At 28.1% G+C, this 13,717-nt stretch overlaps 1 protein-coding gene across 2 annotated transcripts in view; it reads left to right on the top strand.

Annotated features, from left to right (window-relative positions):
* Positions 1 to 1,164: 1,164 nt before the first annotated feature.
* Positions 1,165 to 13,717, top strand: part of LOC142330866 (uncharacterized) — a 177,390-nt gene continuing 164,837 nt past the window's right edge. Inside the window, exon 1 of one of the 2 annotated variants that reach the window (XM_075376334.1) lies at positions 1,165 to 1,322. The gene's annotated coding sequence lies outside the window, so the exon portion shown is untranslated. Of the gene's footprint in view, positions 1,323 to 3,554; positions 3,929 to 13,717 lie in introns of those variants that run through there. The other variant, XM_075376347.1, reaches the window with a different exon arrangement.

The following is a 13,717-nucleotide window of genomic DNA, read 5'->3' on the forward strand; positions in this document are numbered from 1 at the left end:
GAGTTCTGATCGCGAACCGACTGAATTTTTTTCAGTTAATACAAATGAATAAGAGGAATCTTTACGTTAACTGATTAATAAGTCAATTTTTTCAGAAACCTGATGATGAATATTTTATTTTCCCGAGTGATAAAATAAAATTGAGGGTAATATAAATAGGTGAAAATTAAGCAGAAGAGGTTTCCCTTATCTTCCCTTATCTGACAAGGATTATTAAAACGTTTACATCTGGGCTTATACATTCTTTACGTAAAACTCCATCTTACAAACGTAACCGAGAATTATTTTTATAAGTGCACCAATTTTCTTAGTCGCTATCAGAGTAAATTAAATATATTTATCCCGATAATTAGTACGTATCACAAAACTCCAGGACTGAGAATAATCGAGCTTCATATACAGCCGGTTGCGTTTTTCAGTCACAGTTGAGTATATTTCAACGGTCGCCAAAGCTTAACGATCTGTAACAAAAAACGAGCATTCGTAGAATTCCAAGAATTGCATTCGCGAATAAGTCGCTTAAATTTCACTTTTAGTGTTGACGCTAAGATATTACTAATATCCCTGGTCGTAACAAAGTTATAAAATACAAAGATAAAACGTAACCCTTTTTTTCGTCCTTATAGTTAAAAAATAACATGATAAAAAAATAATCAGGGATGAAGGTACGTTTACAAGTGTTGAAGGAAGTGACAGCAGTAACAGTAATGAAACGATACACTAAAATATTAAATAATATTCGTAGTTATTCACAACTAAATTAATACATTACTATCGCAGTGTCATTGAGTAATTTTATCACGATGTTTATATTTATTTCTAAAGTTAAATGTTAAAATTGATACTGTTACCGCTGTTAAAATTTTAACGAAGTCACATTAGCCGCTTTACACAAGATGCGGTGTGGAATAAATTACTTTTTGTCTTCATAAGTCGAAGGAAATTCTATTCTTGTTCCTGACAACACAAAAGAACTTGAGATGGTAATAGTGATAATGATAATAATAAAGAAACGATTAATATTTGTCGGCAAATTTTTTAGAGCGTTTAACGAGCATTTCCTAAATAATAGACAAAACTAAGTAAATTACTGTTTGCAGCGATAACAGGATGCTGTAGGCTGTAGGTCGGTTCAAGTGTGGTGGGGATGCGGTAGGTAGAGAGGCCTAAAGGCAACGGTCGGTGTTGTTCAACATTCGGATGTAAAGTGTTGTCAGTTGCGACTGTGACTTAGAAGCCGTTGACTGACTGACAGCTGACTCGTGGAAGGTAAAGAAGTAGAGAAGGTGTATAGCAGTTTCAGAAGTAAATAATTTGTACAGGTATGTCTAAATAATTTTAATTTATTTCCTTTTTCTAGATTAATACAAAACCGAAGAAGAAGAAGAAGACAGTTAGATTTAAAAGTGTATTTTATAAGATTTTCGTTCATTACGAAGTATTTTAATAATTTTTTTTTTTAAATATAAATATATATACCCTTAATATTATGTTTGTTGTTAGGTATTTATTCTAATTTCGTTAAATATTTTTTAAGTTATTTTTTTAGTGTGTAATATATTTTTAAATTAACTCCCTCGATAATAGTTTGTTAAATTTGATCACTTTTTAATTGTGGCAAGAAGATGATGATTGAGATATTAGTAAGATGACTACCGTGTCGTATTGTCACATAACGACCTGTAACAAAAGGTAGCAGTTTAAAAAATTCCGCTTTTCGGTAGTTGTATATTTGCATGTTTCTTTATAAATCTCTTTTATGATTTTTTCATGAATTTTTTTAAAATGTAACGAAGTTTCTTTTATAACCAAATCTTGCTTTTACTTAATAATAACGACAATTTTATATAGATTAATTTTTGTACAGATATCATTCATTAGGAAACAATTAGATTCAATAAGATTTATTAACATCCATAAGTTGGTTCATAACACAAATAATTGTAACTTATTCATTTCAAAAGCAGAACCATGGAGAAGCAACGTTTCAAAATAATAAAAGTGGCACATTTACAGTGAAAAATATATGTAAGATATATATAACTTAATATATATATATATATATATAGGTCTTTGACATTTTAATTTCGCAATTCAAAAAAAATCTGTATACAATAACGTGAAACTTTTTAGGAAACTAAGAGTTAAAATGTTGGAAAATAGGTTGTACTTTTTAAAAAAAATATTAACAATGAAGCCTAAAAGTTATCACAATCATTATGACAGCACGTTAGTATATCTAAATAAAATTATTTGTTGTAAAATCAAATATTTAAGAGAATATTATTTAAAATATATTATTACCTTAGTGTCATTACTACTCAGTTTATTTTTGTGTTGTATCAAAATAACCCGATACTACATTTTATAAAATATGCAATAAATGCATTTAATTTAAATTAATGATACGGTTATGAATAGATTAATGATTAATTGATATATTGGCTACATTTAATTACACATAAACCATAATTATAAAACATTTAACACTTTTAGGTAGATTTCATAAGAATTGAATCATGGTAATGAGTACCATGATTCGATTTCTGGAAAATTTCGACATATCTTCGCCTTTCGTATCTCCCAGACCCCAAAACCACCGAGAGTTTAAAAGTTTATATATATATATATTTCACTTTCTTGTGGTCGCGATAACTGCCGTAATTTTGCGCCAATCACTTTCAAATAGATACATAAAATATAACGACCCAAAATATCGGTCGAGTTCGTTAATGGGAAAAATCGGACCATGGAGGTGGAAACGGGGGAGCTTTTTCGAAAAAACAAAATATTGCTATAACTTTCTTATTAAGTAAAATATCGAATTCGTTTTAAGTTCCTACTATTCTTTTGATAAGGGCCTAAAACTTACATAAGTAAAGTTTTTTGATATCACCAACCATTGGCCCAAGGAGTGGAAAAAATGGGGTTTTGAAGACAAAAAAAAAATCATCTCTCCCTTAGTAGGCACAGTATCGAATCGGTTTAAAGTGGTCGTTAGTCCTTTAAACATTACGTAAAACTTTTGTCTGAAACAATTTTTGATGTGACCAACCCTTTTTGGGATGACCAAAATTTTGCTGCAATTGTAAGAAGATGGGTTTGATATATACTAAACATATGAATCTTTTTTCACATGTAACCATTGTCGTATTGAGTAAATTTGAAGTTTTTCTTAACTTTAAGGTGGAAATCTTTTTTATCCCCTACTTGCACCGGTGAAATCTACCTCCGCCTTCCAGCATGCCGAACGGATTTTTTTTTATTCATTTTTATAAACTTATAGATGTAAAAATATTTATAAGAATATGTATAATATAAGAATATATTATTTTTAATAGGAATATTTATAATATTTATATTTGTATTAAGAAAAACACAAGAGAAATGAACACATTTTTCTAAAAATATTATATCACAAAGTAACGGTTATGTAATCGCAATAATGATGTAATATTATGGTAATAATATTAATAGTTCTGTCGATATCATATCAGTCAGTTTCTCGGTATCATAGGAGTCTAATTCAGTTAAAATGTTTTCACTTGACAGAACAATTTCACATTCGTATTTTATAATCGTTGCTTATAATATGTAAAAAACGTAATAAGCTCCAATGATTGCAGTGTTGGTCGTTGATAGAAGTTTATGAAAGGAAGAGATTGTTATTTGCTAATCCAGTTGAATAGAGCTTATGTGAACAACAGCTTGGTTTGATCGAGGTGTATTTCAGAAGGGAATTAAATGCCCCGGTTAATAGTGCTCAATTAGTTTCAGTTTATATTCTGATATCAATAAGATTCTCGCTTATTATGTAAATGTTACGTTTAAAGCGCCCGTTCTATGTGCCGTGTTACACCAGTAAGGAGACTTATAGATGCACTAGAGACTTTAAAATTCGGAGATGAACCGTCTTCATCCAAAACAGGTACAGCTTGAAAAAATAATTTTCCACCATTCCTTACAATACATATTAGTAATAGTATTATATATTAATGAGGTTTAACATGAAATATGTTACTTTTATTAATCGAAGGACTTAATAGAGCTCGATATACTTATCGGGGAACATTTCTCATTTAAATATAAACTGCACTAAAATCTCTTCAAAACATTTAAAGAAGTTCAGAAACTATTAAATTTAATTATTTGAAATTTTAACGTAATGTACTCGTGCAGAGATTTTTTTTTAAATTTTTCAGTTTTAATCTATTTTTATCAGATAACGTTTTAAAAGATTCAGACTACTGAAGATAGGCTACAAGTTAAAAAAAAAAAAAAAAAACATTAAAAAACGAATATTCTTTTTCTTTTTGTTGTTTATTTAGACTGGTGTAAACAGACGTTAAATACTGTAAAATGATTACTCGTAACACTTGCTATAATTGCGTTGTAGAATAAATTGCTTTAAATTATGTATTATGTACGTAAACTTTAAAATCAACAACCTATTGAAAAACATTCAGTGTCTAATATTTCTTGACAGAATTTTAATAAAAGTATTACATCAGAGTCAAAAATCTGATCAGTAAGACTTTAACTTTTAAGAAATTAACTTTAAGAAATTACTTGTAAGAATTAACTTTTTATAGACAAAAGAAAGTGGGAAATCCTGTTTCTATAAGATCTGGTTATGGGGATATTGTTTCAAAATTTCTTTGATTAATGGTTTTTAAAATTAGTGTGATTAATTTTTACTACAGATCGTGTATTTTATGTTAAATAGAAACGTATTTAATTATAATATTAATTAAAATCTCTGCGGTTAGGTCTTTCATTTAATACGTGCACATTTAAACTGAAAAGATTATTTAGTTTTACCTGTTTGGAGCCCTTTAATAATTTTGAAAACTCAAAATAATATTTGTTGTTTTTGAGACTTATCTTTTAACAAACTGGAAGCGAATATCCGGTATTTATTTTGTACGGTTGAGAAGATATCTTGCTGCTGCAGACACAGTTCGGTGAGAATAGAATTGACCTCTAACAGGAGAGAATTTCGATTAGATTAAAGAAAGGAAGTTAAAAAATTCAGAGTGATTAAAAAGAAGAAAGAATTTGGAATGTAAGTGGTTTTTAAGTTTTTGCCTATTTTCACTTTTCAGATAAAGAATAGAATCTGAAGTGAATAAAGAGAGGAACTGGAAAAGTAGTTTTGAAAATTCTGATAATTTCCAACGAATAGAACGTAGATTATATAAAATATTCTATAAATTTTCGATTTCAAATTATTCTACTTCATTTAAATTCCAATGATAAATGACTAGACTGAGATATTAACAAGAGTGCATGTACTAACAAAAAGGTTTACCGAAATACGTTTTTACCGCGCAGTTTAAATACAAATAGTAAAACATAACCGGTCAGATGATTTGAACGGCGTATAATAAACAAATAATTATCTGTTTTCATAATCTATATATACGTCATCACTCTTTACCGTGCACACATCTAAATACATTTTGCAAACGCTAACGTAAAAATTATTCCTGGTTGGATGTTTTACATGCGTTTTATACTTTAAAGTAGAATTTTAATTTATATCATTGAACTAATTATTAAAACTTTCACCGATGGAATTTTCGATATGAATTACGACTACCTTATCTTAAATTTTCCTGCAGAGTCCACAACAGAAAATCTAACAGGGTTTATCAGAAAATTGTTTCATTTTTTAATGGGTTGCATATAGAAAACACTTTTCCGGGGTTAGATATTGTATTCAATAAAATTTACGAATTTTGTTAGTACTTTTTCGCGAAGTTTTAAGACTCACCGTTCTTTTGGTTTACCATGGATTTTGTCATTTTTCTGTCTTATAAACATTTTTTCTCCAAAAATTATCACCTGTAACATTTATTTCTTTTGTTTGTGTTATTTGCGTTCAATTGTTTGGGTCATTTTTGTGTTTTTTATTGAATATGCAGTAATACTTTATTTTTTTTAAATATTTTGACTGGAGTTTTTAATGTAAAATTTTAATTAAATAAAAATTTTAAATAAAACATAATAAAAGGTAACAGCTCTTATTCGATTAATAATAATCTATATTATTTGCTCGATTCCCCTTTCGTCAGAAAACAAATTACTGAGATTTAAAAGATCATTTTCTTTTTTTATTTATAGCTCCTTAAGTGTGAGTCCAAGTTATACCCTAACAAGATTTTAATCTAGTAAATCGAAACCCAAGTGGTTTTGGAGAATATTGTATTTTGTTAACCGCCGTTTTCTATATTATCTTTCGAATTCTTATTTAAATTTAAAGAAAACAGAATTACCGGCGATCAAAATTTTTATTTCTGTAAATTAATAAATCCGATCGCTAAGAATGTTGGTTTTGATTAACCACCTCCCAGTTATTTTATTCCTATGAAAAACAACTCGTTTTTCATACTGTTTCATCTATTTAGCTCAAGGGCTATTGTCAACATATCGAATTCTATTTTTTTAATTTATAAATTAATTTACAAATTAATTCTGTGGGCGTACAAGTAGCGCAAACGTGAATGACTAGCCTTTTACCAAGGTCTAGCAGTTAAATTTTAACGTTAACGATTTCTCAGCTTTGTCTCCTAGTCATCTTATTATCTATGACTTATTAAGGGTAAGATCTGAACTGCAACACATTCTCTCCTGACGAACAGGAACGGATACCGCAATGGCCTTAACGGGTTAGTAATAACTACCTACGAGTTTAATAAATTAGATTTGCATCCGATAATTTTGTATTATCATATAAAATATCCTAATCATTCAATTAGGATATTTTAAAAAATTTTCGGCGTTACTTCTGTCTTCTATTATTATTATTTTTTTTTTAGTTTTGATGTAATACCTTTAATTATTAAATCCGACTATAATTCAGCAGTATGTCACTTCGTTGAACATGGTAATCGTGAAAATAGAGAAATTGTCATAATTTTCGTAAAATCGACCGTAACCGAAACCGTTACTTAACCGAATCATTTCTATCAGAACTTTAATTCTAATGTTTCTAACACCATTTTGAACTGGTGTACTCTATAGATACAATTAATTCAAATAAAATATTCGGATTATCGATATTCTTACACCGTTTTTAACATTAACTACCTAGTCTGCTATTTATAGTATACGTAATATGTTAAATTTCACTTATTTGACGAATGACAGAAAACAGATGATAGAAAAGTAAGGTATTTTTAACAAATTGCTATAAAAGATGATCCGATATTAATTAAAATCAATAACATTTTATAAACCTAAAAAACAAAAACAAAATGTTCGTTAAAATAATAATCCCGAGTTCAAAAAATTGATGATGGATTTACGAATGTCTACACATCCTTGTAAGTTGATTTATCCGTGCTAAACTAAAAACGTTCAGATCTTAAACGTATAAGCGATGAACTGACCTTATCTCAGTATTACAGTTTTTGTGATGTTTTTTATTAAGAAATATTTCAAACCTGTTTACTTATTCAGCAGCATTAGGTGGGAAACATAGTCACTGTTAATTTGTTTTTATCACTGCTTATCTAATTTTTTTTTTATGATTGCGTTGATGAAGTAAATGATTAAGAATTCCAGAGTTTGTGAAAATTTAAGTTACTTACCATGAGCTGACAACTTCCTCAATTTATTAAAAAACTAAAATCCTCTGAGAATGTTATTGAAATTATTGTGATTTACTTAACGAGATTGTCGGGTAGTATTAGAAGGTTAAAGGTGAAGATTTAGGCTAAACATTAGGCAGAAATATATTTTAGTACATTTATGGATATAATTCAGAAAAGAAGGTTGTAATGGTTGTAATATCGGGGATTAATGTTATTAATGCTTACAACATAAATGAATTTATGTTGCAATAAACATACATATATATGTTTTTTTTCTATCGATTGTTTTTATGTATGCATGTTTTATTGCTTATTTATGATTTTATTTCACAAAATAAAATTAAGGTTCTTTACATTTCATTACATGCCACGTTGTATATTATGCACAGTAAAATATTAGTTATTAAAATGTGAATTAATTATCCGATCAGAATTTGCTTAAATGTTAACGTTGTATTTATTTTTCCTTATTAAATTGGAGTGCGTACAACAATACATTTTTGTAGAAGTATTTAACTAATTATTTTTTTTTGTTTTCAGTTACAGCCTATTTATAATTTTCCTTTCGAATTATAAATTAAAAATTAAGTTCGTATTACAGGTATAGAAATGATGGTCAGTTTCTTTATTTATATCAGTTGGTTTTGGTTTTAATTTCTGATAGTAGCAAGTTGCCGGTATATTTTTAGTCGTTTCAACCATATAACATTCTTCTTCTTTAAAAATCTCTTTTTTAGACCGTATCCGAAGTCTAAAAAATAATCATTATAGCATCATGTTCTTGAGAAAATTAAATTTTTCCCCTAATTGCACGGTGCAGCCTGTAACGGGACGGTCAACAATAGCACCACTGAAAGTACAAATATGTAGAACTTTTTTATTCAGTAAAGTTTTACGAAAGACAATGTTGATTGTGCGTACAGATGTTTTGACTATATTTTGAATAATAGTAGTAATAATAATAACTAATGATTGCTTCGTATTCAATTTTTACCTTCGCAAAGGCCGCTTGACATTTAGATCGCTAATGTAACTTCCGTTCAAGGCCAGGTTTCGGGTTTCAGCTTCCTATCACTAATATTGTAATGACAATGTGAAGACGTTGCTTATTAGAAAATTGCTTATAATAAATAGGTTGAACCAATTTGCTGCGCTGTAAAGGCTAAAATAACAGCACCAAAAGATAACTTATTTCAAAGACTGTATAACATGAAGACTAGATTCTTTTAACTGTTATTACTTTTTCTGAAAACGTGTGTCTTTTGAAACGATATGAAACATGAATATATTTTGAGTTTTATTTCATTTAAAGTGAGCATTTTAAAATATGTGAAAATTATTTACTTATATGTAATTTTATTCAGATCTAACGGTAGTTTTTAAAATTATTGTATAAAAGAATTATTGTAGTTAAGCAAATCTAGTCCATTTTTTTATTATATTAAAGCGATAAATGATGTACACGTCTAGCTATACAGTTCACTTACTATTAGGACAATAAAAACTTAAATTATAGGTCTATTTTGTGTCAAATAAAATGGTCTACGGTAGATTCATTAAATAAATTCGAGGAAAAATTCATTTTATGCATTTTCCTTAAAAACCATTTTTGGTAGTAACTTACAAAGCAATTTTAAACCGCCCGTGTATTGTTACGTAAAGAGAAGAATAGTATAGTTCTTCTCTATCTTGTACTACTAATTTTTCTTTCAAGAAGTAATCCTATTAAAAAAAATTAATGTTATTAAATTTCTTTAAGTTGTTCTATTTACGAATAGTTTTTGCGTACATTAATTTAGGAAAAGAATAATATCATTTTTGTCATGGTAATGTAGCAGCATCAAAACGCTGTTTTCAGGATACATAGTGAAATTATGGTAGAGAAAAATTTCCACTGTTTAAATTGCATTAGATTAAATATATATATATATATATATATCATTCGCAAATATTTTATTTCAATTGTACTGATACAGTTCTATGGAATAGCTCTCTCGAATACGGCTGAATGATCCGTGAACTTTTTGGAAGGTGGTCATTACATTACGATTTGCAACTCTACTTTCTAAGAAAAAATTAAAAACAGAAATTCAGTTGATTCGTAGTCCGAGAAAGCAGAATAAAAATTACTACAGCCATACTATTATTGCAGTCAATGAAATGATGTGAATCAACGTTAAACTTATGTTCGGTTAAATCTCTATTTCCTTATCGTGTTATTGGTTACAAACTACAAAACTAAATGATCTGTTTAACCAGAAAACCATTTTAACTTAACAAGCGTCTTTTTATATAAAAGTAATTAACCTTTTTGTTTTATCAAATTATTTTATTCGTTTGCATACTTTTATTGTAAAAGTAAAAAACCAGTACCGAAACGTGATCGGAAGGGCTTCACATCGTTACACCCTCGAGTACAAACAATGCTATGGAAGCATTCATAAGTGTGTGCACGCGTACTTGCGTGTGTGAAAACGAGATTTTTTTCAATATAAAAGCGAGCATTCGAATGAATCGGCAGGCTACTACCATTATTGAGTTTTTTTAGTATTAAATGAAGAAAGCAAACTTACTCTAGTGTAATATTTTTAACGAAAAGTGTTAGGAAAAGCATACATTCTCGGAACCCATCCGGTATTGAAAGATCACAATTCCGTCATTCGTACACTCCATTACGTGACGAAAAACGTTGAATATTTAAAAAATATTCTAAGTGTACAAAGTTAAAAGAGAAAAATACGCAAACGACGACTTTATTTATTTACAAACGATATTTTACAACTTGCTGACGTTCAATAGGCAGTAATGCGTCGGTAACTTAATTAATAGCAAAATGAGTTAAAACTCAGTTATGTGTTAATACTTTAATTGCGGGTGAACCGGTTAATATCACTGGTTTTTTCGCATTAGAAGCCAGAATTAACCCGGTTTCACTTCGAAATATACGATACTCTTCGAAATTTATTTTACTGGGGACTTCGTAGATTATGAATAAGAATTATCAGTTTTATTTAGCTAGAAAAAAAAATTAAGTATCAGAGGCGGTCGGAACATCTTTCCATCCAGTTGTAAATAAGTAGGAATGCAGAAAAGTTTAAAAAACATTCTAATCATTACCATTACAACTGTTTCTCATATGTAGTACGCAAATGATGACAATAGGCTGATTTTAAATTTTACAATTTCCTGGAAAAGATGAAGTCGTCGGAGAGGGGAACAGATTCAATTATAAGCTCGGTCATTATTTCCAGAAATAAAATAAGTAAGCTACATCATAATTTGATACGTACGAAATTGTTATTCCTATATATAAAAAAAAAATAAATAATAATTATTAATTTTCTTAGAGTACAATTTTAAAGATGCATTAATGCATGTCCTCTCCTGTGTATATTTTTTGCTACTATAATCAATGAAATAAAAGGTAATTATTATTACTTTGAGTATTATTTCTGGTTGTATTCTTCCATCACGTTATCAAAAATTATAGTTGAAACATATTTAAACGTTATTTATTATTAACAAATATAATTTATTATTATTTTCATTTTAACAGTAATATTACATTTTATAGCGTAAAAAAGTAGCCTTCTTTAAAAATCTCCCAAAATGACTTTCACTAGTCATCTCTTGCTTCCTCTAAATTATACGATGGTTCTTTATGTGCGGTAAAAAAAATAATACAGCGTGTTCGTGTAATTTTCTGTTAACGGTTTGTGATGTCATCACTGTTTGTATTACACAGAAAGCTAACGTTTTACAGGAAATCTATTTTCATATTTTAGAGAACTTAATTTTATATTTTATTTTATTTCAGTGTTATTTTACTATTGAAGTACAGAATAATACTAATGAACCTGTCTGAATTCTAAATTTTTTATTTTAATTATTGTTTCTATGTTTCAAAGGAATTGATGTTGAGAAAAATTAGAATATAAGTTAATTTTTCAACAAAAAGTAGATGAAAAACGTTTTGTTTCTTAGTATCTGTTGGTCTATACGTGGATAAATTCTTTTGAAATGTGATACTTTACGGATATAGCAATATTTTTAATAAATTTTTCATTACCTGTATTTTTAATGTTACTTACTGATAGAATCTACGTCAAACGTTGACATTTTCTTTACCTACAGAAGACCGATGAAATATTTGACCGATGAAAATATTTAATTTAAAATTAAAAAAAAAAAAAAAATTATATATATTACTATTGAGTACGTTGTAATCTGTTAAACTAGTGAACAATAAACAAGCCCTCTCCAGCCCAATGAGAGGAGGATGATATTTTTGACACGTAAATGAAGTGGTCTTATACAGACTCAGGCCGACCATTCCTGAGATGTATTATTAATTAAACCCCAACCACCAAAGTACACCGGCATCCACTATTATTCAAATCCGAAGCAACCGAAATTTACAGGGACTGGAACCTAAAATGCTTCGGCTTCGAAAATTAATTGTTAAACAGCTGATTTAAAACGACGAGTTTACCATTACACCAGCCCGGTGGGCCGAACAAAAAATTAAAGAAATCTTTTAAAATGAGAGAAAAAAGGAAGGAAATGAAAACAGGTAATTTTAATTTTTTATGGAGATGCTTTCGAGAAAGCTAATTATAGGCACTATAAGGTTTCATTTAAATCGTTTTTGCCGATTTCACACCAATTTTTTTATCACATTCGAGTGAGAGCAATATTAAACTAACAAAAATATAATTTGGAGAGAACAGTTGGAGAAAATATGGATTCTGTATTTTTTTTAATTTCATAAATATAATATTTATGTAGTTCTAATTTGGGTGGTATATTATTTTTCAACTTTTTTTTTTTTTAGTGGTCTTTACATCCACTAAGTTTAAATATTAATAGTACACCAGCATATACATATTACTTTCTTCAAATACTTACGTATTTACTGCAGTTAGTTATCTACTAATAAATTAACCTACATATTTTACCTTAAAGAAAAGGAAATATTAATGATTATATATAATATTTACAACAAAATAGTACTTGAAATTTCCATTTATTCAATTTGATGAATATTTTCTAAATAATTAACTTGTAATTATATATAACAGAATTTCGAGCAAAATATGTTATCTTTCTTTAAGTGAATAATAAAAATTAAGTGTATTTAAAGAGATCAATGAAAAAAAGAATTAGAAAATACCAATTCGCATTTCCTGTTAAAAGAAAAAAATATTATTTTATTGTACTTTATGAAAATGTTAGGAAATTTTTATTATTGTACGTTATTTTACAACTAATGTAACAAAAAATTTACATCTGTTGGAGTTTCATTAAGAGTGTTTTTTAATTTACTCTCCAATCAAAGTACGTATTTTAAGTTGTGATCTATGTAGAGAAAGAGAATTAAACGATTCAAAAAGAAATAAATTATCTATTTACAATCGACAATCTATTACCTATAAATATCGAACAGAATCTGCGCTCGCTAATGTTTCCTAATATGTAATAATTTAATTAAAATATAACTAAAGATACATTTTTCTTTCAGAAATAATATTTTTATCTAGTACTAGATTTCGAAATTAACTAATATATAAAATACATGACTTTTGCGCCGGTTTAGTCAGTCGATAGGTGTTACATTCTATTAAAATGTGGAGCTACATAAATTATCAGGGGTGAAATTAGATTCGACCAGTCGACAAATTTCATTGGAATCATCTCTCTACGTCCTATGCTGTTCCTTGCCGTTTGGTTCGCATTAATGACTTGAAGTCGTTCATCAAGAACAGCCAAAAAAAAATTAAAGGATAAAGATAGAAATATGCATCGGTTAAATTTTTTTTTTCAAATAAAATTCATTTCATCTGTATCTTTCTTCTATTGTGTAAATATATTTTAATGAATATATTTTAATACTTTTTTCAAATTAAATAATATTTTTATACTTAAAAATAATAAAGAAAAAGGAATAACTCGTGTTTGAAGCATTACATTAAGGTATTTAAACAATAATTAGCCATGCGATATCAAATAAGTGACAATTCTGACAAAAGTAAACCGATAAATTAAGCGATATTTTAGATAAAAATATAAATAATATATTTTCCTCATAAAGTGCCAGAAAAATAAACACGTTGTTGTTT

The sequence above is a fragment of the Lycorma delicatula genome, chromosome 1 (genome assembly GCF_047948215.1).
Source record: "Lycorma delicatula isolate Av1 chromosome 1, ASM4794821v1, whole genome shotgun sequence".
Taxonomy (NCBI): domain Eukaryota; kingdom Metazoa; phylum Arthropoda; class Insecta; order Hemiptera; family Fulgoridae; genus Lycorma; species Lycorma delicatula.